We start from the raw sequence: 24,280 nt of genomic DNA on the forward strand, positions 1-24,280 counted from the left end.
TTGTGCTGCTAACTGGCATCTGAATTGTTTCCAACTTTTTGTAATTAAAGATTATACTATTTGAAAGACACAATTCATGAAATATCTGATAATGAGACATGGGAAAAGATGTGCCGAATATATAAGAATTTTGTGAATTTTCTCATTTGTTATCTTGTGTTCTCCCCTGGTATCTAACCACTGGAAATCCTTGATTTCACCATGCTTGCCCACTATTTGTTGATTTGTTAAACTTCTAATGCCATTTCTTGCTGTCTTAACTCAGCATTAACAGCATGAATAATTGATGTCTTTGCTATAACTGTGTTTCCTAATATTATAGCTGTTCATAAAACAATTATTTGTTTTTCCGGGGTGTGTTGGAGGTGCTTGTTACTATCACCCAAGAGTTAAATTTTATTTTAAACTCCACTTTCATTGAAATGATATTGATAGCTTGAAATAAGTCAAGGCAAGAGTATTTGTGCCATGAAAATCAGTAAATGCAATAAATCAGACCCAATCACTTCTAGCTAGCTGTGAAATATTTACCACCACACTATCATGTCTTTGAAAATAGAAATAATATGGGTATAGAATCAGAAATAATCAGTCTCTAACTCCAATACTTGCTAGCTATTTCATCTTAGAAATATATCTAAGCCTATAAATTACTTATTTATAAAATAGAGACAAAGTATTTTTTAATGTGATAATAATTAAATGTATAACATAGAGAGTTAAAAGGTTTGAATCAAATCAGAATTCAGTATATATTTGTTGAGTCTATTCTTAAATGTTACTAAGTATAAACTGAAAAATTATATATAACATAATGTATATAGACATATATAGCTTACATAAAATTAAATTGTATGCAAAGTTTGTATACAAACAATACAGTGTTTATATACAGAGTTGTACAAAAAGGCCTATATAATCTACTTTTTCTTCTAAACATCCTATCAGGAACTTTGTGGAGTCCCAATTTCTTGGAACATATGAAGTTTACTTACCATCTTTCTCATTAAATTGAACAAAGCAGAACACCACCAAAGCATATGGCATGCTTTCAATCAATATAAAATTTCAATTTATATATATTTAATGTCTCTTAAATAAAATTCATTATGACTTATTTGCATATTCAGTTTTTATTGGATGTATATACACTGCTTAATTACTAGGAACTATGCCAGTTTATTCTTAATTTATTTTTTTAAACCCCAAACATTTATTAAATGACTACCATATGTTAGAATGCAGGTAGTGGTTACAGAGATAAATGAACCATTGTCCTCCTTGAAGGTCTTAACTGTTTAGAAGGAGTGACAGTCATATAAATGAATGAGTGTAAAAAAATATGATGAATGATAATTATGAAATTTTATAGAGAGTAATATGAGCAAAAACAAATGCATGAGTAAATCTGCTTCATAATAGTTTGCCTCCATATAGATCATATTTAAATATGATTTTCTTCTGTAAAAATATTAATTATACTACAATGACATTTCTTCTTCATACAAATATTTGAAACATCCTGTAATTTGTAAGGAAAAATGTATCTAATGACCCAGACTTATCAATAGCAAATAATGATCACAAGTAAGGATGATTTTTTTTCCAAAACAAACCTTATGATATGATATTTCCCTCAATTTATGATCGGCTCTTCCTTCGTATCTCAGTGGGTAAAAATCTGCCTGAAAGGCAGGAGACCTGAGTTTGATTCCTGGGTTGAGAAGATCCTCTGGAAAAGGAAATGGCAACACACTCCAGTATTCTTGCCTGAAGAATTTTATAGTTAGAGGATCTGGGCAGATGACAGTCCATGGTGTTGCAAGAGTTGGACAAGACTTAGTGACTAACCACCTCCCCCTCCATCTACATTTCTAAAACTTAGTATTCACTCCTTTCAGCCTTAATACTATACCAGAGAGGCAATATAGAACTCCAAAAGGATATATCATCCCACTGAATCAGAGCATCTGCGGTTCCCATTAAGAATTAAACATCACGTATGAGAACTTTTATAATCACATATTATATTTATCAGAAAAGCTTATTGTTTAAAACCCTTTGGATATATTTACAAAATAAGGCAATCTCTGAGACTGCAGCTTCAATTTAACAAGTAGCAGAAAAATACAACATGCTTAGCCACTGAAAAACAAAGAGAGGTTTGTGAAATTCGCTCAGTAGAGTCCAACTCTTTGCGAACCCATGGACTATACAGTTCACGGAATCCTCCAGGCCAAAATGGAGTGGGTAGCCATTCCCTTCTTCAGGGTATCTTTCCAACCTGGAATTCAACCAGAGTCTCCTGAATTGCACGCGGATTTTTTACCTGCTGAGCTACCAGAGAAGCCCTGAAAGAGAGGTCTAGATAAAATTTATTCCAAATAACGAAACTATAAAGAAAGAAAGTGCAGTTCAGTTCAGTTGCTCAGTCGTGTCCAACTCCTTGCGACCCCATGAACTGCAGCACGCCAGGCCTCCCTGTCCATCATGAACTCCCAGAGTTCACTCAAACTCATGTCCATCGAGTCAGTGATGCCATCCAGCCATCTCATCCTCTGTTGTCCCCTTCTCCTCCTGCCCCCAATCCCTCCCAGCATTAGAGTCTTTTTCAATGAGTCAACTCTTTGCTTCAGGTGGCCAAAGTACTGGAGTTTCAGCTTGAGCATCGTTCCTTCCAAAGAACACCCAGGGCTGATCTCCTTCAGAATGGACTGGTTGGATCTCCTTGCAGTCCAAGGGACTCTCAAGAGTCTTCTCCAACACAACAGCTCAAAAGCATCAATTCATCGGCGTTCAGCTTTCTTCACAGTCCAACTCTCACATCCATACATGACCACTGGAAAAACCATAGCCTTGACTAGACAGAACTTTGTTGATAAAGTAATGTCTCTACTTTCTAATAAAGAAAGAAAGTAGCACTTCAAAATTTTACTCTGGCTGTAGAGAAATAGTCACATCCATTATATATTTCTGTGTATGCTACTCTATGATATATCTTCTGAGTTTTGGGGCATATAAGGTTAAGTGCATGAATAACTTTATCAAAGAGAATTAAAAATAAGACCTGAAACCAAAATAAAGAAGAACCCACACCTAGCTTTTCAAATGAGGTTATGTGATTACATGGGAACCGAAAGTATTCACTCATGGAAAACATCATGACTTTGAATGTACAGGTGGCACAGTGGTAAAGAATCCCCCTGCCAATGCAGGAGACACAGAGATGTGTGTTCAATCCCTGGGTCACTAAGATCCCCTAGAATAGGAAATTGCAACCCACTCCAGTATTCATGCCTGGAGAATTCCATGGACAGAGGAGTCTGGTGGGCTACTCTTCTTGGTGTTGCAAAGAGTCGGACATGACTGAGCACACACTACATCTTTAGTATTTCTATTTCAAATGCAATTTTATTATGCTACCATTGAAATGACTTTTTTTTTCTTTTTCTGGAGGGATCTGGTATTTATATAGAGTAGTATGAGGACTTCCCAGGTGGCGCTAACAGTAAAGAACCTACCTGCCTAGGCAGGAGACATAAGAGATGCAAGTTCGATCCCTGGGTCTTGAAGATCCTCTGGAGGAGGGCATGGCAATACATTCCAGTATTCTTGCCTGGAGAATCCAATGGATAGAGGAGCTTGATGGCCTACAGTCCATAGGTCACACAGAGTTGGACACAACTGAAGCAATTTAGCACACAGCGCACAAAGTGTTGAGAGCCCACCACTGATTGATGTCAAGCAGAATGTGAGTTAGGATAGCTGTTATTTTCCATCTTAGGAAAACACTTTAAGTGTTTTTTGATAGCTGTTATAGGTTGAATTGTGTTCTCTTAAAACAAGATATGCTGAAGTTCAACCCTGGGAATCTCTGAAAGTGACCTTATTTGGAAACAGGTCATGCAGATATAATCGAGTCAAGGTGAGATCATACTGGATAGGAGTAGGCCCTAAACAATGACTGGTATATTTTTAGCAACAGAAAAATTTGGAAAAGAACACACAGAGAAGAGGCCATTTGGAGATGGAAACATAAATTGGACTAATTATAAAGTAAGGAATGTCAAGGATTGCTGAAACTAGCAAAAGCTAAAAGAAATATTCCTCCCCTTGAACCTTCAAATAATATATGAACTTACAGATTTTGGACTTCTACCCTCTATAACTATTAGAGAAAAAATGTATAGAGCTTGAAGCACTTTGCTAAGCAGCTCTAGGAATTTAGTAGAATGTTCATTTCAGAATTTAACTGAACAACCATAGGCAACATAAAAATGAATGAACATGATTATTTTCCAATATTATTTATAAAAACAGATACGTGGCTCCTGGTCTAGACACTGCCTTTCACTGCTTTTCTTCAACTTCTTCATTTTCATACATATTTTCTGATTTATTTCTTTTTGGCTGGTATGTGGAAATTTTCTCTCTTCTTGGCTTTTAGATTGATATCACTTGGGATATGTTATCCTGATGTGAACCCTGAAAGATGTTTATGTCCTAGTTTCCAGCAACCACTGAATATCTTACCTTTTATGGCAAAACAGACATTGTGTCTGTGAATAAACTAATGGTTTTCTGACAGTGAGATTGCCTGAACTATATGTGTGGTCCCAACATAATCATAAGGGTTCTTATAATAAGGAGGCAGGGGGATTTGAATAAAGGCATTGTGAAACCAAAAGCCAAGAAAGAGAAAGAGAGACTGGAAGCTGCTATACTGCTGACTTTAGGATGGAGTATAGAGCTATGAGGGTTTCCCCGGTGACCAGTGGTAAAGAATCTGCCTGCCAGTGAAGGAGAAGCAGGTTTGATCTCGCCTCTGCATCAGAAAGATCTCCTGGAGAAGGAAGTGGCAATCTACTCCATAATTCTTGCCTGGGAAATCCCATGGACAGAGGAGTCTGGAAGGCTACAGGCCATGGGATCACAAAAAGACTCAGACACAACTTAACAACTAAACAACAACAGGAACAACGTGGGGCTATGAGCCTGTATTCAGGAGATCCCTTGAAACTAGAAAAGACATAGAGATATTCTTCCCAGAACCTGCAAAAGGAGTGGAGCCCTGCTTACCAAGTTTAGACTCTGACTTCTACAACTGTAAGATAATACCTTTGTGCAGTATAAAGTACTAACGGTTTGATGATTTGTTTGTTTCTTTTTTTGTTGTTGTTAGTTTTTTATTTTTTTAATTTTAAAATCTTTAATTCTTACATGCGTTCCCAAACATGAACCCCTCTCCCACCTCCCTTCCCATAACATCTCTCTGGGTCATCCCCATGCACCAGCCCCAAGCATGCTGTATCCTGCATCAGACATAGACTGGCGATTCAATTCTTACATGATAGTATACATGTTAGAATGCCATTCTCCCAAATCATCCCACCCTCCCCCTCTCCCTCTGAGTCCAAAAGTCCGTTATACACATCTGTGTCTTTTTTCCTGTCTTGCATACAGGGTCATACATTAAAACTCAACATTCAAAAAACTAAGATCATGGCATCTGGTCCCATCACTTCATGGCAAATAGATGGGGAAATAGTGGAAACAGTGACAGACTTTATGTTTTTGGACTCCAAAAGCACTGCAGACAATGACTACAGTCACAAAATTGAAACACAATAGCTCCTTGGAATAAAAGCTATAACAAACAGTGTATTAAAAAGCAGAGACATCATTTTGCAGACAAAGGTTTAACTAGTTAGAGCTATGGTTTTTCCAGTAGTCATGTACAGATGTGAGAGTTGGACCACAAGAAAGGATGAGTGTTGAAGAATTGATGTTTTTGAATTCAGCTGTTGGAGAAGACTCTTCAGAGTCCCTTGGACTGTAAGGAGATCAAACCAGTCAATCCTAAGAGAAATCAACTCTGAATATTCATTGGAAGATGAAGCCAAAGCTCCAATACTTTGGTCACCTGATACAAAGAGCTGACTCATTGGAAAAGACCCTGATGCTGAGAAATATTGAGAGCAGGAGGAGAAAGGGGTGATGGAGGATAAGATGGTTGGATAGCATCACCCACTAAATGGACATGAATTTGAGCAAACTCTGGGAGATAGTGAAGGATAGGGAAGCCTTCCCATGGTGTGCTGCAGTCCATGGGGTTGCAAAGAGTCAGACACAATTTAGCAACTAAACAGCGATTTTAAGGACTATTGCTAGTTCCCCTTAAGCAGTCCTTGGTGGTGGGGTGGGTGGTTTTAATAACTTTTCAGGCCACAATACATCTTCCTTTAGCAGTGTCCACAACATATTAATATTATTTCAGTCTACTTGAGATTCACACTAAATGCATCCATTTTTGTTGTTCTTTAGTTGCTAAGCAATACGTGAACCATGAACTTCCAGATTTTCAAGCTGGTTTTAGAAAAGGCAGAGGAAACAGAGATCAAATTGCCAACATCCGCTCAATCATGGAAAAAGCAAGAGAGTTCCAGAAAAACATCTATTTCTGCTTTATTGACTATGTCAAAACCTTTGACTGTGTGGATCACAATAAACTGTGGAAAATTCTGAAAGAGATGGGAATACCAGACCACCTGACCTGCCTCTTGAGAAACCTATATGCAGGTCAGGAAGCAACAGTTAGAACTGGACAGGGAACAACAGACTGGTTCTAAATAGGAAAAGGAGTACATCAAGGCTGTATATTGTCACCCGGCTAATTTAACTTATATGCAGAGTACATCATGAGAAATGCTGGGCTGGAAGAAGCACAAGCTGGAATCAAGATTGCCAGCAAAAATATCAGTAACCTCAGATAGGCAGATGACACCACCCTTATGGCAGAAAGTGAAGAGGAACTAAAAGGCTTCTTGATGAAAGTGAAAGAGGAGAGTGAAAAAGTTGACTTAAAGCTCAACATTCAGAAAACTAAGACCATGGCATCTAGTCTCATCACTTCATGGGAAACAGATGGGGAAACAGGGGAAACAGTGTCAGACTTTATTTTTCTGGGCTCCAAAATCACTGCAGATGGTGACTGCACCCATGAAATTAAAAGACACTTACTCCTTGGAAGGAAAGCTATGACCAACCTAGATAGCATATTCAAAAGCAGAGACATTACTTTGCCAGCAAAAGTCTGTCTAGTCAAGGCTGTGGTTTTTCCAGTGGTCATGTATCGATATGAGAGTTGGACTGTGAAGAAAGCTGAGCACTGAAGAATTGATGCTTTTGAAATGTGGTGTTGGAGAAGATTCTTGAGAGTCCCTTGGACTGCAAGGAGATCCAACCAGTCCATCCTAAAGGAGATCAGTCCTGGGTGTTCACTGGAAGTTCAGTTCAGTTCAGTTCAGTCATTCAGTCATGTCGGATTCTTTGCGACCCCATGAATCGCAGCATGCCAGGCCTCCCTGTCCATCACCAACTCCCAGAGTTCACTCAGATTCACGTCCATTGAGTCAATGATGCCATCCAGCCATCTCATCCTCTGTCGTCCCCTTCTCCTCCTGCCCCCAATCCTTCCCAGCATCAAAGTGTTTTCCAATGAGTCAACTTCTCACATGAGGTGGCCAAAGTACTGGAGTTTCAGCTTTAGCATCATTCCTTCCAAAGAAATCCCAGCTAAAGCTGAAGCTCCAATACTTTGGCCACCTCATGAGAAGAGTTGACTCATTGGAAACGACTCTGATGCTGGGAGGGATTGAGGGCAGGAGGAGAAGGGGACGTTAGAAGATGAGATGGTTGGATGGCTTCACCGACTCGATGGACGTGAGTTTGAGTGAACTCCGGGAGTTGGTGATGGACAGGAGGCCTGGCATGCTGCGATTTATGGGGTCGCAAATAGTCGGACACGACTTGAGTGACTGAACTGAACTGAACTGACTGAGTTGCTAAGTCAGGTCCAACTTTTTTTGACCCCATGGAGTATAGCCTGCCAGGCTCCTTTTTCAATAAGGTTTCCCAGGCAAGAATACTGGGGTGGTTTGCCATTTTCTTTTTCAGGGGTTATTCCTGACCCAAGGGTCAAACTTGCATCTCCTGCATTGACAGGAGGATTCCTTACCATTGAGCCACCAAGGAAGCCTCAAATAATCCATGAAAAGTGAAAGTGAAAGTCACTCAGTCTGTCTTACTCCTTGTCTGAATTCTCCAGGCCAGAATACTGTAGTGGTAGCCTTTCCCTTCTCCAGGGGATCTTCCCAACCTCCTTACATGATATGAGAGAAATATTAAAGAGATTACTTGATTATTTTTTGTGTGTGGATTTCAATATCTATTAATACTGAGTTGGTATGTATATTCCAATATTTTAGGGTCAATAAATTTGTTTTTCCTCACAATCTCAAATGTTCTTCTAGGCTCTTGAAAAGGCTGTAGAACAGAAGACTTCTACTTGCAGGGTCTAATTAAAAAAAAAAAAAAAAAGGCTCAATATATTTACCCCATTAGCAAAAAGGAAGAAAAGAATTTTTGTTTTCTGGAAAAAGGGAAGAAAATCAGCTGAACTCCTGAAGAGTTCTTAAGGATAAGTGCTTAAATCAAACCCCTCCTGCTATTTTCAGATATTATGGGCTCTTGATTATACTCAGTAGATTATAATGGCTGAGTTTTCTGACTCAGCCTGGTCCTATTTCATCTTAGATGTTACTACCTGAATGGCCCTAGTGCAACTATATTATTTAACTTCACTGATTTCTTTTTAAATTGTGAAACTAACATGAAATAATAACTTACACATCTAAAAATGATCACTACCACATGCTAAAGAACCTGACATTTTCATTCTTGATAGCTAAAACTCAGTATATGCCAAATGTTCACTTTATAGGCATTATCACATTTAATGCTTAAAGTAATCTCATGAATGTCATGCTTTTTTATTATATTCATTTTGATGAAGAATATAACACCTGACTCTAGGGTTTTTTTTTTTTTTCTTTCAAATCCGTATAGCCAGCAAATGTGGGATTGATACTCTAACAGCTGAGTATTACTCAGCATCAATCAAACAGAGAGATTGCATAATTAAAAATATTTAATTTTTGTGTTAAAGACTTACTTGTTATATATTATGGGTAATAATTAATATTGCTGTGAAAGATTGCTAATTTGAAGTCATCTTCAAGAAACCTAATGCGTAAGTTGTAAACTTTTTTATTCAGGGTTTAGTTAGGAAGTAGGGGTGTCACAGGGTTCCATAGATAAACTGGAACCCTTGAAAATGGATTCGGCACTTCAGTCCAAAATGATTTCTATCAAAACACCAATTAAAGGAAAAACAGCAGAAATCACCTAGTGGAATTTGTGCCTTTTTGGGTATGTGTAACAAGAAATAATGTGATGGTCAATACTCAGGTTGAGAAATGTATTTGTACAAAAATGATATAATATCAAAGATAAGATAACAAATAAGGTAACTGGCAAGCAGGAAAATATTCTACTCTCTCTTAACACAGCAGGAATATATTTCACAATCAGTGTCTTAGAAACAGATTTTGTCCTGATGATTTGTGTATCTTGAAGATAAATTAGGAAGGTACATGATATTCTATTACAGCACTTCAAACTACTAATCTTAGCTTCATAAGAAACCTTAAAAGTCTAAAACTATTTGTCAAGTGGCAATACACTGAGTACTGTATTATGTTCTCTTGGCAGTATATTGAAATATTTGTAATTTTCATGTTTTATAGTTCCCTGGAATCATTAGCAGACTTTCATTTTAGAGGCTGTGCTAAATTCAGCACTAGAGTCAATAGTTGGAGGAAATGAAAGTGAGGGTTGAGATTCGTTTTAATAGTTGGGGAACTCAACTGGGAAAATGATCTGTCAGTATTTTTCTGGAACACAACACTCCATGCAATTAGATTGGTGGAAGGAAGGGAGATAGAAAGGACAAGATTAGAGATGTTCTTTTGGGAATAATTAGCCTTGAGAATGCAGTTAAAATGATGTGAGCATAAAAAGTTGCATAGTCAAATCTTAAGGGGAAAGAAGAAAAAATAGAGAAAGATTAAGAGCAATTGAGAAGGACATCTCAATAGAAGTAGAGGGCAAAGAGGAGGCCTTACATCTAATACACTTTTTCTTTTTAACTAGAACTAATCATTAAAGGATCTTTTTTGTTGTTGTTAAATTTTGTATATTTATATTACACTAATATGTTTTACATTTTAATTCAAATTGAAAAAAGAATACACAGCTTTCATCATGCTCTCAATTCAATTACAGGACACTTGAAGAGGAAGCTGCATCCCTGAGTTTAATTATGCATTATGCTATGCATATAATATTATTTAATATATAATATTGAGCAAGAAAATCTTGGGGATTTTTAGGTAGATATCATCACAGGTCACAGACAATTTTATTTTCCATGTGTTTGCCAAATTCAGTACTAAAATTCATCCTTTGCCTAACAACAGGAAGGTCACTTGGCAAACGCCCACTGCAGATTCTACAAGAAAATGCAAGCTTACATTAAGAGCCTGGAGGTGTTGATCCAGATAGCTCACTATTGGAGAGTTCTTCAAACTATCAAATTTTATTTTTAAAATCCATGTCATTCACATATGTTATTACCATAATGTCATTGTATTAATATAAATATTTTTCCCTATGCATATGTGGATTAAATCAAGAGATAGGCAGATACTCCAAGTTTATCCCATGCCCTGCCAAACTCCCTGGAATACCACAGATTACCCACAGGCTATGGCTATCACAGCTTGAGAAGAATAGACTTATGAGAGAAGACTTAAAAATAGACATGAGGAAGCCACTTCTGAAATGACAACATGATGAGCTTCAGAGACCAATTCATCAATGAAACTGGGGAGAACTATAAAGATGACAACCACCAAAGTGTCTGAAAATGGCCCTAAAAATACAGTAAATAAATATATATTTAAATAAACAAACAAAATTTGGTAAGAATTGAGGCATTCTGTGACATTTGACCCAGACCCTACCTTCCTTCCCCCAACAAAAAGGATGAAGATTCAACTCCACATTGTCTCAATTAAGAACCCAGGGTTCCATCTCCACCTAACTCCCAGTCAGAGGTCTATTTTCTTGGGAAGGGAGAATGTTAGGCTTTCTCATCCTGCTCCCAGCTGTCTGTTGATGAGGCTAAGTTCCAGGTAGACATGGCAAGAAGTGGGTGATCCCTTCACTTATTCAGCTGCCATTTACGGTATGGAGACTCTTGGATGCAGCAATTCCTGCCCTGGCTTATGAGGTGAGGTTTCCATAATAAGAGAGTAAGTCAAGAAGACCTGTGAGAGTTAAAGCTTAGGGCCCTTGAAGGAGAAAGTGGACATTTTCACTCATGCTTTCCTTAAGCCTACAATGTTTCTCACCTGAAAACTGGCCTTTCTTTAGGTCCAGAACTAATGATCACACAGCACAATGTCTTACTCATGGAAATGCTTTTCTTAAGCTCTATGATTAAAATTGTAACAAATCTTTCCTGGGAATCTGTTTCTCAAGACATGTGACCCTGACTACATGGCAACAGTATATCTTACCCAGAGACATGTTGCCCTGGAATTCATTTTCCCTGGCTAATCTTGTGCCAAAATTATCTCAGGATATAAACCTTGGGAAAGGATCTGGTAAAAGAAAAGCTCTTACAACCTTGAGCTTATTCTTTTAATCTATTCTCAGCAGCCAGTTGGGAAGTATATAAGGCCCTGCTTAAACTGAGGCGGGTACTCTTTCTACCCCCTTCTGATGTCTGTTGGAAGGTTTCTCTCTTGATAATTTTTTATTAGCACTAGAAAAATACTGGCCTTCATCTTCAGGTGTGTTTTTAGCCAATTATGTAGATTTACCATGGAAATGGCATAATTTAATTAACGATTTCTTTTAAAAAAAATAAAGAAAATAAACATCCTGAGACTACTTCTACGTAAAATATTCAGTTTCTCTTTATACTGGTAGCTGCCACAGCTCTTCAAACAACTTCACTCCCATTACTGTCCGCTCAAGAAATCCTTTCCTACATTCTTAATTCATATTCTAAAGCTGACATGCATCACTGCTACGTGTCACATCGCACCATCTGTTATTTAAAGCAAGGGATCAATCATGTCCCGAGATCAGAATAGTTCTAAGCGTCCCTCTTCGGGAGAGCTGTTAGAATCAGGGTAAGACACACATTCTGATAGGCAGAATAAATAATTTAATAATAAATTGTTTTGTTTCTTAGACCAGAAAGTCTTAATTCTCCTCCAAATATGTTCAACATGTAATTTTAAATAATGTTAAAAATGTAAATCAAGTTAGCTTTTTTTCTAACTGGATGGCAAAACTGATCCACTTTTACTCTTAAGTCTGTCTCATCAAATTTTTTTATTAATAAATATTCCAAGTACTGAAATTTTAAATGTGTAAAGTGAAAAAGAAAGTGTTAGTAACTCAGTTATGTCTGACGCTTTTATGACCCCATGGACTGAAGCCCGCCAGGCTCCTCTGTCCATGGAACTCTCCAGGCAAGAATACTGGAGTGGGTTGCCATTCCCTTCTCTGGGGATCTTCCTGACTGATCCAGGGATCAAACCCAGGTCTCCTGCACTGCAGACATTCTTTACTGTCTGAGTCATCAGATAAAAGGACTCAAAATTATTGGGAAATATGTAAATAATTCTATTCTATAAGACGAAAACATCAGATTCCCCCCAATAGCAATTGTAAGCAGCATGATCAGGTGGGCCCAGTTGGTGTAAGAAGAATGATGGCCATATGGCTGAGTTTAGAGAGATAAGTGCCCCTGGTAGCATGAAAGTTCATTTAGGAGTCCATTTACTAACCTGTAACTTAAACAGCAAGGGTTTTAGAAGACCACTGTGCTGTTCAATAATGCCAGAGGCCCATATGGAAGGATGAAAGTTCCACTGGATACCCTGCTGGAAAGCCCAATGCTATTTTATATGCATGGTAAAATGAGATCTTTGATCTGGGTCAGCAATGTCAGGAGGGCCAAATGGGGACAAGATATACTTGGAAAAGAGTCACCTGCTCTGAAGAGGTGTCCCTGGTGATTGGAGCAAGCAGTCGGCCCTTCAAAGTATTCACATACATAGTGGCTGGCGAAGCAGGTATTTCCCACAGAGGAAGCTGCCTTATGAAATCAACTTGCCAGCGGCTAAAAGGGTGGTCCCCTCCAGAAATCGAAACACGACAGCACAGTTTCCAGTGCACATGTCTCTGAATATTTAAAAAGGCTGAATTATACACTGTAAATAGATGAATTGTGTGCTATGTGTCAGTTAAGCTGTTTAAAAAAAAAAACAAAAAAAAGAAAAACAGACATGAACCTGAGAAGGAATGGTAATATGGTCAAAAAAGGGCAATTTATTTTTTCTCTCCCTTATTTCCTCATTTCAGCTCACCACTTCTGTGAATCCAGATATGTAGTATAAATATTCTAACTAGTATCTTCTAGGTATATGCCCAGAAATAATGCTCTATGATAACCATAATAAATTCCTTGCAGTGTTTACTAAGATAAGGAAGTACTTCTCTTTCCTTTGGAGAAAGATTCCCATGATTAGGATAAACACGTATACCGTTTTTTTCTTCTTTAGAAATTAAGTAGAATGTTAGACATCATTGTACATTGCAAAGGAGGGCTTCCCAGGTGGCGCAGTAGTAAAGAATTTACTTGCCAAAGGAGGAGACTCAAGAGACTCAGGTTAGATCCCTGGGTCAGAAAGATTCCCTGGGTCAGAAAGATCCCCTGGAGCAGGAAGTGGCAATCTACTCCAGTATTCTTTCCTGGAGAATCCCATGAACAGAAGAACCTGGCAGGCAACAGTCTCTGGGCTTGCGGAGTCGGACATGAGTGAATACAAAACCCAAGCATACATTGTAAAGGAATCTTAAGACTTTGAACTTGTTTCCTTATTTCACAGTACTCAGCAAAGTAACAAAGCTTAGGAATGTAGAGCACAGTGGTGTCTGCCACTCCACCCACTGCCTCAACCACAGTGAGAGAGCTTCTAAGAGAGACAGAAAGACCTGGAGTAAAGAAGGTGTCAGCCCCTCCCAGATCCAACCTCTGTGAGGTACCACCTTCATCCTTTTCCTGGCATTCCATACAGATACACGTTTTTATTTCACATCAGTTTTCCAAAAGGTTTTCAGGAGAATCAGAGATTTTCCAAAGAGTGACTCAAGCTGAAAGGTGAATATTTATAATGTTTGCACCCCATGTTAATTGAAGAAATCTGATTTCTTTGGGTTTTATGTTCCACAGAGAAATGATATGATTGTTTCTGTGGAGTGAGTAAAATTTTACATACTACAGCTGACACATGAAAGGCAGGGACTAAGTACAGTGACCTGTGCTTTGAAAGGAGACAATGTATTGAATCTTTTATTCACTACATTGAACAAAAGCATATGTTCAAACATATGCTTGCTGTGTATACCAGAATTCTATACAAGGAGAATGGTCATTTTTAGGTAGTCATTTTTCATTTTTTTTCACAACTGTAAAATATATGCATACACAACAACTCGGGCTTCCAGAGCATATTTATTTTTCTGAGGGAATTATTTATCACATTATTTTGGTGTGTAGCTTATTCTTAAATTACTTTCTTTGAATATACTGCTATTCTATTTTATGTTTCAGGGTGGTAGCATAGACAGAATATTTACAGATCTCATTTTTTAAAGATTTATAATATAAACTATTTACAATAAAAGTCTGTCCGTGGTAAACATATAGTTGAATTTATTCTTTTTGTCTTCTATCAGGTCAGTGTGCTCTCATTTAATCAAGATATTCTTTTTTAAAGAATAATAAGGGATGAACAAAAGGATATGATATAACATAATTTTAATGTGTATAAAGCTCTGTCTTACATATCACAAGCCAATTGAAAAAAGAAAACTTCATCTCCTTTCAATACTGAAAATTAGTTTCTTATTTAACACTTTTCATGACAGTTAAATACTGAGAAATCAACTCAAGAGGAGCAAAAAGGCTAAAAAGTTATTATTTTTCTTAAAAAAAAGAGTATGAAAGGAGAAGTTTCCTAAATAGAAATATCATATTTTCAAAATCAGATTAAAAATTTCTTATAGTTCTTACATTAATCCTGTAGTGAAGTCAGAATTACATCCTAAAACTTTTGATTATAGGTTACTTTATTATGGTCGCCATTTATATTTATCATCAATACAACATATTTTTTAAAAATCATGGCATGTTTGGAACAAACATGTACTGAACTGTTATTTCTCCTAGAAGTATTCCAAATAATATGCAGCAAACTAATTTTAAGAAAAGGAATATATGACAACTGAAATAAAACCAAGGAGCAGAATTGGGCTTCCCTGGTGGGTCCACGATAAAGAATCCGCTTGCAATGCAGGAAAAGCAGGAGACCAGGGTTTGACCCCTGGGTCGGGAAGATCCCCTGGGGAGGACATGGCAACCCACTCCAGATTCTCTAGGCAAGAGGTCCATAAGGCAGGACCATAAGGCTGAGGTGTATACGGTTGCAAAGAGTTGGACACACCTGAAACAACTAAGCACACCACAGCAAGGAGCAGAATTATTTCAACTATAATATTTAATCAGTGCCTGATTAAAATCAATAATAAATCAATAATAATGAATAAATAAAAATCAATAAATCAATAATAATATTGATTTAATGTAAAAGTTGATAAAAATAGAGAATAGTCACTTTTATCTATATTAATAGAAGCACAGAGACATATAAGTAAATCAAATATTTGAGGGAAATAAACATTATGCTGAGACTCCTCTGTGGTTCAGTGGGTAAAGAATCACCTGCAATGCAGGAGACATGGGAGACGTAGGTTTGATCCCTGAGTTGGGAAGATCCCCTGCAGAAGGAAATGGCAACCCACTCAAGTATTCTTGCCTGGAAAATTCCATGAACAGAGCCTGGTGGGCTATAGTCCAGAGAGTCGCAGAGAGTCAACAGGACTGAGCAATTAGACAAGCAAACATTTTGCTAAGCACTGTGGATGGGATCTGCAGGTTTTAGCGAGGTAGGGATGCTTTGGGAAGGGGACTGAAATATCTAGTGAGAATAACAATGGTGGCTCAGATGGTAAAGAATGTGCCTGCCGTGCGAGAGGCCTGGGTTCCATCCCTGAGTCAGAAAGATCCCCTGGAGAAGGAATGGCTACCTGCTCCTGTATTCTTGCCTGGAGAATTCCATGGACAGAGGAGCCTGGTGGGATACAGTCCATGGGGTCGCAAAGAGCATGACTGAGTGGCTAACACACAAACATGGTGTCAAAATGTTAAATGTTACAAACACCAAACAAATTAATATTTTAAATACAATAAAATTTCATATTCTTTTTATTTGACCTGAATCTGATGTTTGGCAAATGGTCTTTTTATCAAGTTGCTACGTGGTTAGCATTAAATCAATTCAGTTAAAGCAATGTATAAAAAGAAGGAGCATAGCATGGTGTAGCCCAAAAGCAGGATGGTGTCAGAGCACAGAGAGATTTAGGGGGTAAGCAATTGCATTTATTTTTATCAGGCATTCATTACTTTGTTGTTTGAGCTGTTATTTCAAAATACTTCATTAAAAATCTCAAATAAATTTGACTCCCACTGAAATTAGAACTCCTTAAAACCAAAGAAAAGAAAGAAAAAAACCTACCTCTTTGATATTAATTAACTTCAATAAATAATGTCTTTTGACATTTTTCTTCAAGATAATTAATTTCATTTGCTTTTGTTTTCATCTTGTTATGATCAGTCTTTTATCTATCATTTGAATATGCAGTCCCATCTACTGACAAAGTTTTATCAACATTTATATGTGATGAGGCTTATTCAAGGGAATACAAGAAAATACTTGTCCAAATTCAAGCACACACAAACTTTACTAGGATACATTTAATATTTCTGATAACTTTGCATATTTTTGTAGACTCCTACATATCTTTATGTTCCCACAGTAGCTAATGCAGAACTATGCATCTGGTAGGTAGATTTACTTTAGTAAATATATTATAGGAGTCAATGAAAGTTTATAACAAATTAGTTAAAATGTTAGAGGACTGAGTAAAGCAATGTAGAAAATAGATCTATAAAAGTCAATATTGCTCAAGTGTGATTCTACTAAAGTTCTTACCTAATAAAGTGGGGGAAGGGATTAAAAATTGTTGGCATAAATTTTGAGGATTTGTAATCAGAAAATAAAATTGCAACCTTGGGACTTTTTTAAATGTCCAAACATCTGTTAGCTAACATATACTTATGGTTCATTGACAACATTCAAAAGTCACACAGGGGACAAGCTAATGATCCAAAGAAAAGAAAGTCTAACTGGTTAACAATCATCTAAGACTTGAGCAATTGTCAAAAATTTATCAAAATGTGATATTGAGTATATTTTAGCATACTTTGTAATCACTCAAAATAGACACCAAAACAAACTACTTACTCTATCTTATTATTCAATGCTGAATGGGATAATTATAAACATCCAATAAATTTTGTTTGCCATATGAGTAGGATCTTAGGTCTAACTAATTTACTAAACTTTCACTCTAAAATATCAATCATTCAAGAGAGGAAACATAGATCAACTCAAAATTTTTCTTTTAGTATTTAAATGTGTAACTTCATTGAGGATATACATGCTTAAATTATTCCCCCATCTTTTCTTTTTCACCTTTTTGGATTATGAAATACACATTAAAAAGGTATAGAAAACAAAAATGCACTGTTTAATAAAAACATAAAAAACACACCTATGTGATATCTTCACCAGTTAATCGAATAAAAAGACTATTTCAATCAGTTAAGGGGTCTCTTATGTGGGCCTAGGATGTCACAGCCTCTGTGTTCCCCAGAACTGTTTGGAAATCAATTTGGAAACTGCATATAGCTAAACACATAGTATTTAAGAAAGCAAATTCATTATCATGTATATGTCCAAGGATAAGGAAAATATATGACCATAAAAAGACCTGTATGTGAATGCCTGTAGCTACTCTACTCATAAGAGCCTCAGACTTGAAGCTCATAAACAGCCATCAACAAGTGAATGAGAAGCAAATTGCAATCTATCCATATAGTAGAACTCTACACACCAATGAAAAGGTGCCAAAATGTACAACATAAATGAATCTCAAAAGTATTATTTAAGTGAAAAAAGCCAAGGGTTAAAACTGTTATTCTATTTATATAATATTGAGTATATATATATATATATATATATATATATATATATATATAATATTTGATATATATACTCAGTATAATTATAATATTCGGTATACTCAGTATATAGATATATTCAGTGTACATATAATATCAGTCAAAGAAAAATCTACAGAGGTAGAAATCAGTGGTTATCAAGAACTGAGAACTGAGGCCCTAGGAGAACTTCAACCTACCCATCCCATGGCAGGAAACCTTCCAAGAGGATGGACTTCAATACAGGGTATAAATGGCAGTCACACCATTCATTAAAGAAGACTTAAGCCTCCTTTCTCTTGGTACACAAGATGCCTATAATCTCTGGAAAAAAAAAACACATTTTTTTCTTGATAAGAACTAAAATAATAACTTACTCATTCCACAAGTAGTCAGTTCAGTCACTCAATCATGTCCGACTTTTTCGTGACCCCATGGACTGCAGCATGCCAGGCTTCCCTGTCTATTACCAACTTCTAGAGCTTGCTCAAACTCATGTCCATCGACTTGGTGATGCCATCCAATCATTTCATCCTCTGTCGTCCCCTTCTTCTCCCACCTTCGATCTTTCCCAGCAACATTGACTCTTTTCCAATCAGTCAGTTCTTTGCATCAGGTGGCCAAAGTATTGGAGTTTCAGCTTCAGCATCAGTCTTTCCAATGAATATTCAGGACTGATTTCCTTTAGGATAGACTGGATGGATCTCCTTGTAGTCCAAGGGACTCTCAAGAGTCTTCTCCAACACCACAGTTCAAAAGTATCAATTCTTCAGCTTTCTTTACAGTCGAACTCTCACATCCATACATGACTACTGGAAAACCCATAGCTTTGACTAGACAGACCTTTGTCAGCAAGGTAATGTCTCTGCTTTTTAATACACTGTCTAGTTTGGTTAAAGCTATGACCACAAATAGTCATTGAGGACTTAAAAAATGTAAGCCACTGTTTCAAGTACTGGTATTTTTTCTGTGGTAAACAATACAGGAAAAGACATTATTCTCCAGGAGCATAAATACTGGTCTGGGTCAGTTTATTAAGGTGTTATCAGAAATTGGGCTGAGCGCTCTGGAGAATGATCTCCTATTTTTTTTCCAAAATACAAATAAGTCTAGTGTGTTTTATGATGACTCAAAAAGGGTCATTTAAAAAATTTAATAAGATTCTAAAAACCATAAGGAAAAACTATAACAACCTGTATTTCTACCACTTAGTGTTATTCTCTGTTGCTCTTCTGGTACATCATTTTACACACACACACACATACTCACACTCATATATTCATTTAGCAAAAACATCATCTTGTGTATTAGTGATGGATGTGTGCGTGTTTGTGTGTATGTGTGTGCGCGTGTGTCAGTCACCCAGTCATGTCTTACTCTTTGTGATCCTGTGGACTGTAGCCCTCCAGGCTCCTCTGTCTGTGGAAATCTCCAAGCAAGTGGAATGGATAAGTAACTAAGATAAAACAAATATAGAAAATATTAGCAATGACAGGCTCTAGGTTAAAGATATTCACCATAAAATTTTATATATATTTCCAAAATTTTTCATTTCATCTGTTGTCAAATTTATTGACAAAAGACTGTTAATAATACCCCTATACTTTTTTTCACTCTCTAGACTCAAAATGTTATCTCTCTTTTAATTTTTAGATTAGAAACTGTCTTGACTCAAAATAAATATTGGAACCCTATAGGACATGAGACTTCTGTCAGCAGACTATGTTCAAACTCATGCTACAATGTCAGCTTGTTCCTGGATATCTTCAATTTGCCAGTCCACTCTGCAGATTTGGGATATATGTATATCTACATGTATATAAATGGCTGTCTGGGGAGGCCTTACAAATAGCTGTGAAAAGAAGAGAGGCAAAAAGCAAAGCAGAAAAGGAAAGATATAAGCATCTGAATGCAGAGTTCCAAAGAATAGCAAGAAGAGATAAGAAAGACTTCTTCAGCGATCAATGGAAAGAAATAGAGGAAAGCAACAGAATGGGAAAGACTAGAGATCTCTTCAAGAAAATTAGAGATACCAAGGGAACATTTCATGCAAAGATGGGCTCAATAAAGGACAGAAATGGTCTGGACCTAACAAAAGCAGAAGATATTAAGAAGAGGTGGCAAGAATACATGGAAGAACTGTACAAAAAAGACCTTCACGACCCAGATAATCATGATGATGTGATCACTAATCTAGAGTCAGACATCTTGGAATGTGAAGTCAAGTGGGCCTTAGAAAGCATCACTATGAACAAAGCTAGTGGAGGTGATGGAATTCCAGTTGAGCTATTTCAAATTCTGAAAGATGATGCTGTGAAAGTGCTGCACTCAATATGCCAGCAAGTTTGGAAAACTCAGCAGTGGCCACAGGACTGGAAAAGGTCAGTTTTCATTCCTATTCCAAAGAAAGGCAATGCCAAAGGATGCTCAAACTACTGCACAATTGCACTCATCTCACATGCTAGTAAAGTAATGCTCAAAATTCTCCAAGCCAGACTTCAGCAATACATGAACCATGAACTCCCTGATGTTCAAGCTGGTTTTAGAAAAGGCAGAGGAAACAGAGATCAAATTGCCAACATCTGCTGGATCATGGAAAAAGCAAGAGTTCGAGAAAAACATCGATTCTGCTTTATTGACTATGCCAAAGCCTTTGACTGTATGGATTACAATAAAGTGTGGAAAATTCTGAAAGAGATGGGAATACCAGACCACCTGACCTGCCTCTTCAGAAATCTGTATGCAGGTCAGGAAGCAACAGTTAGAACTGGACATGGACCAACAGACTGGTTTCAAATAGGAAAAGGAGTACGTCAAGGCTGTATATTGTCACCCTGCTTATTTAACTTATATGCAGAGTATATCATGAGAAATGCTGGACTGGAAGAAGCACAAGCTGGAATCAAGATTGCCAGGAGAAATATCAATAACCTCAGATATGCAGATGACACCACCATTATGGCAGAAAGTGAAGAGGAACTAAAAAGCCTCTTGATGAAAGTGAAAGAGGAGAGTGAAAAAGTTGGCTTAAAGCTCAACATTCAGAAACCGAAGATCATGGCATCTGGTCCCATCACTTCATGGGAAATAGATGGGGAAATAGTAGAAACAGTGTCAGACTTTATTTTGGGGGGCTCCAAAATCACTGCAGATGGTGACTGCAGCCATGAAATTAAAAGACGCTTGCTCCTTGGAAGAAAAGTTATGACCAACCTAGATAGTATATCAAAAGCAGAGACATTACTTTTCTGACTAAGGTCCGCCTAGTCAAGGCTATGGTTTTTCCTGTGGTCATGTCTGGATGTGAGAGTTGGACTGTGAAGGAGGCTGAGCGCCGAAGAATTGATGCTTTTGAACTGTAGTGTTGGAGAAGACTCTTGAGGGTCCCTTGGACTGCAAGGATATCCAACTAGTCCATTCTGAAGGAGATCAACCCTGGGATTTCTTTGGAAGGAATGATGCTAAAGCTGAAACTCCAGTACTTTGGACACCTCACAAGAAGTGTTGACTCATTGGAAAAGCCTCTGATGCTGGGAGGGATTGGGGGCAGGAGGAGAAGGGGACGACCCAGGATGAGATGGCTGGATGGCATCACGATGTACGTGAGTCTGAGTGAACTCCGAGAGATGGTGATGGACAGGGAGGCCTGGCGTGCTGCAATTCATGGGGTCGCAGAGTCAGACACGACTGAGCGACTGAACTGAACTGAACTGAACTGGTATACATACATATAAAGAATGTGTAAACAATATAGTCTTAGGGTTATGACTTAATTCACTGAATATTTTTGAGATTCACTAATGTTGTTGTGTGCATCAATAGTTTTTTTCTTTTTTTTAATGCTGGATATCATTCAATTTTACACAAATACCACAGATTTTCTTTTAATCCATTCAACTGTTGATAATTATTTTGGTTGTTTCTACTTTTTCTTTTTTACCATTTTGCATAAAAATCTAGAATTTTAAAATTCAAGTCTTTGTGTGAATGAATGTTTTATATTTTTGTGCTACATTTAGGCTTATGATATATTTTGAGTGACTTTTGAGTATATATGAGGTTAGGTTTGTGATTCATATATTTATATATGATAAACCCATTGCTCTAGCATGATTTGTTGAAAATATTATTTTTTTTCCTATTGAACAAACTTGGCATGCTTTTCCCAAATCAATTGACCATGTCTATTTGGGTCATTTCTAGATTTTCAATTCTCTCCAGTTGATCTGTGTTTCTCTCCATATGCCACTGCCAAGGTATTCTGATTAATGGAGTTCTCTAATAAGTCTTGAAATCAAGTAGTCTAAGTTATATAACTTTAGTGTTATTTTTCAAAATTTTTGTCTATGCTAAGCCCACTGAATTGCCACATACATTTATGAGCAGTTTGACAATACACAAAAAGAATATTGGAATTTTAATTGGATCTATAGATGAATCTGTGGAAAAGTCAAAAACATTGAATATTCCAACCCATTAACACAATATATTTCTTCATTATTTAGGTCATCTTTAGCTTCTCTCAGTAATATTTTGTAGTTTCAATGTACAGAACTTCTGCATAATTAGTTGTTTATTCATAAATTCTTTATGCTTGATGATATTTACATAGTTCTTTTACCTTTTTCAATTTTGAATTAGAAAATAAATATACAATTAACTTCTTAAGTAATGATCTGTTCTTAATTTAATGCATTGATTCAGATTTTCTGTTACTCTAAAATAATAGTTTTACTTCTCTGAAGATATGTTACTAATAATTCATCCATTTAATATACCAAAACTTGCTGCAGCAGTCAGATGAAACTAATACACTGACTTTCTCATCCTTTTTATGTCCATATAACATGATAAATTCAGCACATTTTTCAGAAATCAGGATGATTATCCCAGCAGAACATTAATTAATTATGCAAATAAATGTTAAGGTGTGATAAATCATGAAAATTAAAATTCACATTACTGAAGAGGACATTAATGAGAGAGAAACAAGTTTATTAAAGTAAAAATATGTGATTTAAGTGGTGTTTCATTGATTTTTTGATGTAACAATTTAGAAAAAATATTTAAATGCATCAGTACTTTTTTACATTCATACCATTCAAATTTCAAATGATTTTTAAAAACGTGAAACACAATAATTGAGTTTTTTTCTTGACATAACCTAATTTATTGTATATTAACAAATTTTAAGGCTAAGAAGCAAAAATATAACCCTCTTCATTTACAGTTAACTATGAAGTATGCATATATTAAAAGTGATGAGTTAACAAATAAGTTAATACATATTAAAACCATGGATATCACTCAAACTTAAATAGCCTAGTTTGTTTTAAAAGCAATTTACATAAGCACTCCTGGACTAAAATTGGTGGTGACAGTTCATGAATTGATGTTTTAAAAATTAGCATAAAATTAAAATATGCTGTATAAGTATACACATAAATAAGTAATTTTATTTAAGTTATAAAATCTAAAAGAAAAGCTGAGGGAGTTTTCTCAATTAGAATACAAAGAGAACTTTTTTAAAGTATTTTAAAGTGTTATAAATACATACATTTATTTATTTATTTAACAAGTGTTTACAAATTTGTTTCTATGTGATAAGCTTTGTTGAGTGTTGATGAAGACACAATAGTAAATCAAACAGCAAGGGCTTGTCCTCACTGTGTTTATATTGCAATGAATTACAAAATCAAACTGGATTTTAGAAGCACATCTTAAATAATAATTTTTAAAAATTAGATTTACTTTACTGAAATATAAAGATCTAAATGTAAGACCAGAAACTATAAAACTCCTAAAGGAGAACACAGGCGGAACACTCTCCAACATAAATCACGGCAAGATCTTCTATGACCCACCTCCCAGAATACTGGAAATAAAAGCAAAAATAAAAAAAATGGGAACTAATTAAAATTAAAAGCTTCTGCACAACAAAGGAAACTATAAGCAAGGTGAAAAGATAGCTTTCAGAATGGGAGAAAATAATAGCAAGTGAAGCAACTGACAAACAACTAATGTCAAAAATAGAAAAGCAACTCCTGCAGCTCAATTCCAGAAAAATAAATGACCCAATCAAAAAATGGGCCAAAGAACTAAATAGATATTCTC

This window comes from Capricornis sumatraensis, chromosome 13 (genome assembly GCF_032405125.1).
Source record: "Capricornis sumatraensis isolate serow.1 chromosome 13, serow.2, whole genome shotgun sequence".
NCBI lineage: Eukaryota > Metazoa > Chordata > Mammalia > Artiodactyla > Bovidae > Capricornis > Capricornis sumatraensis.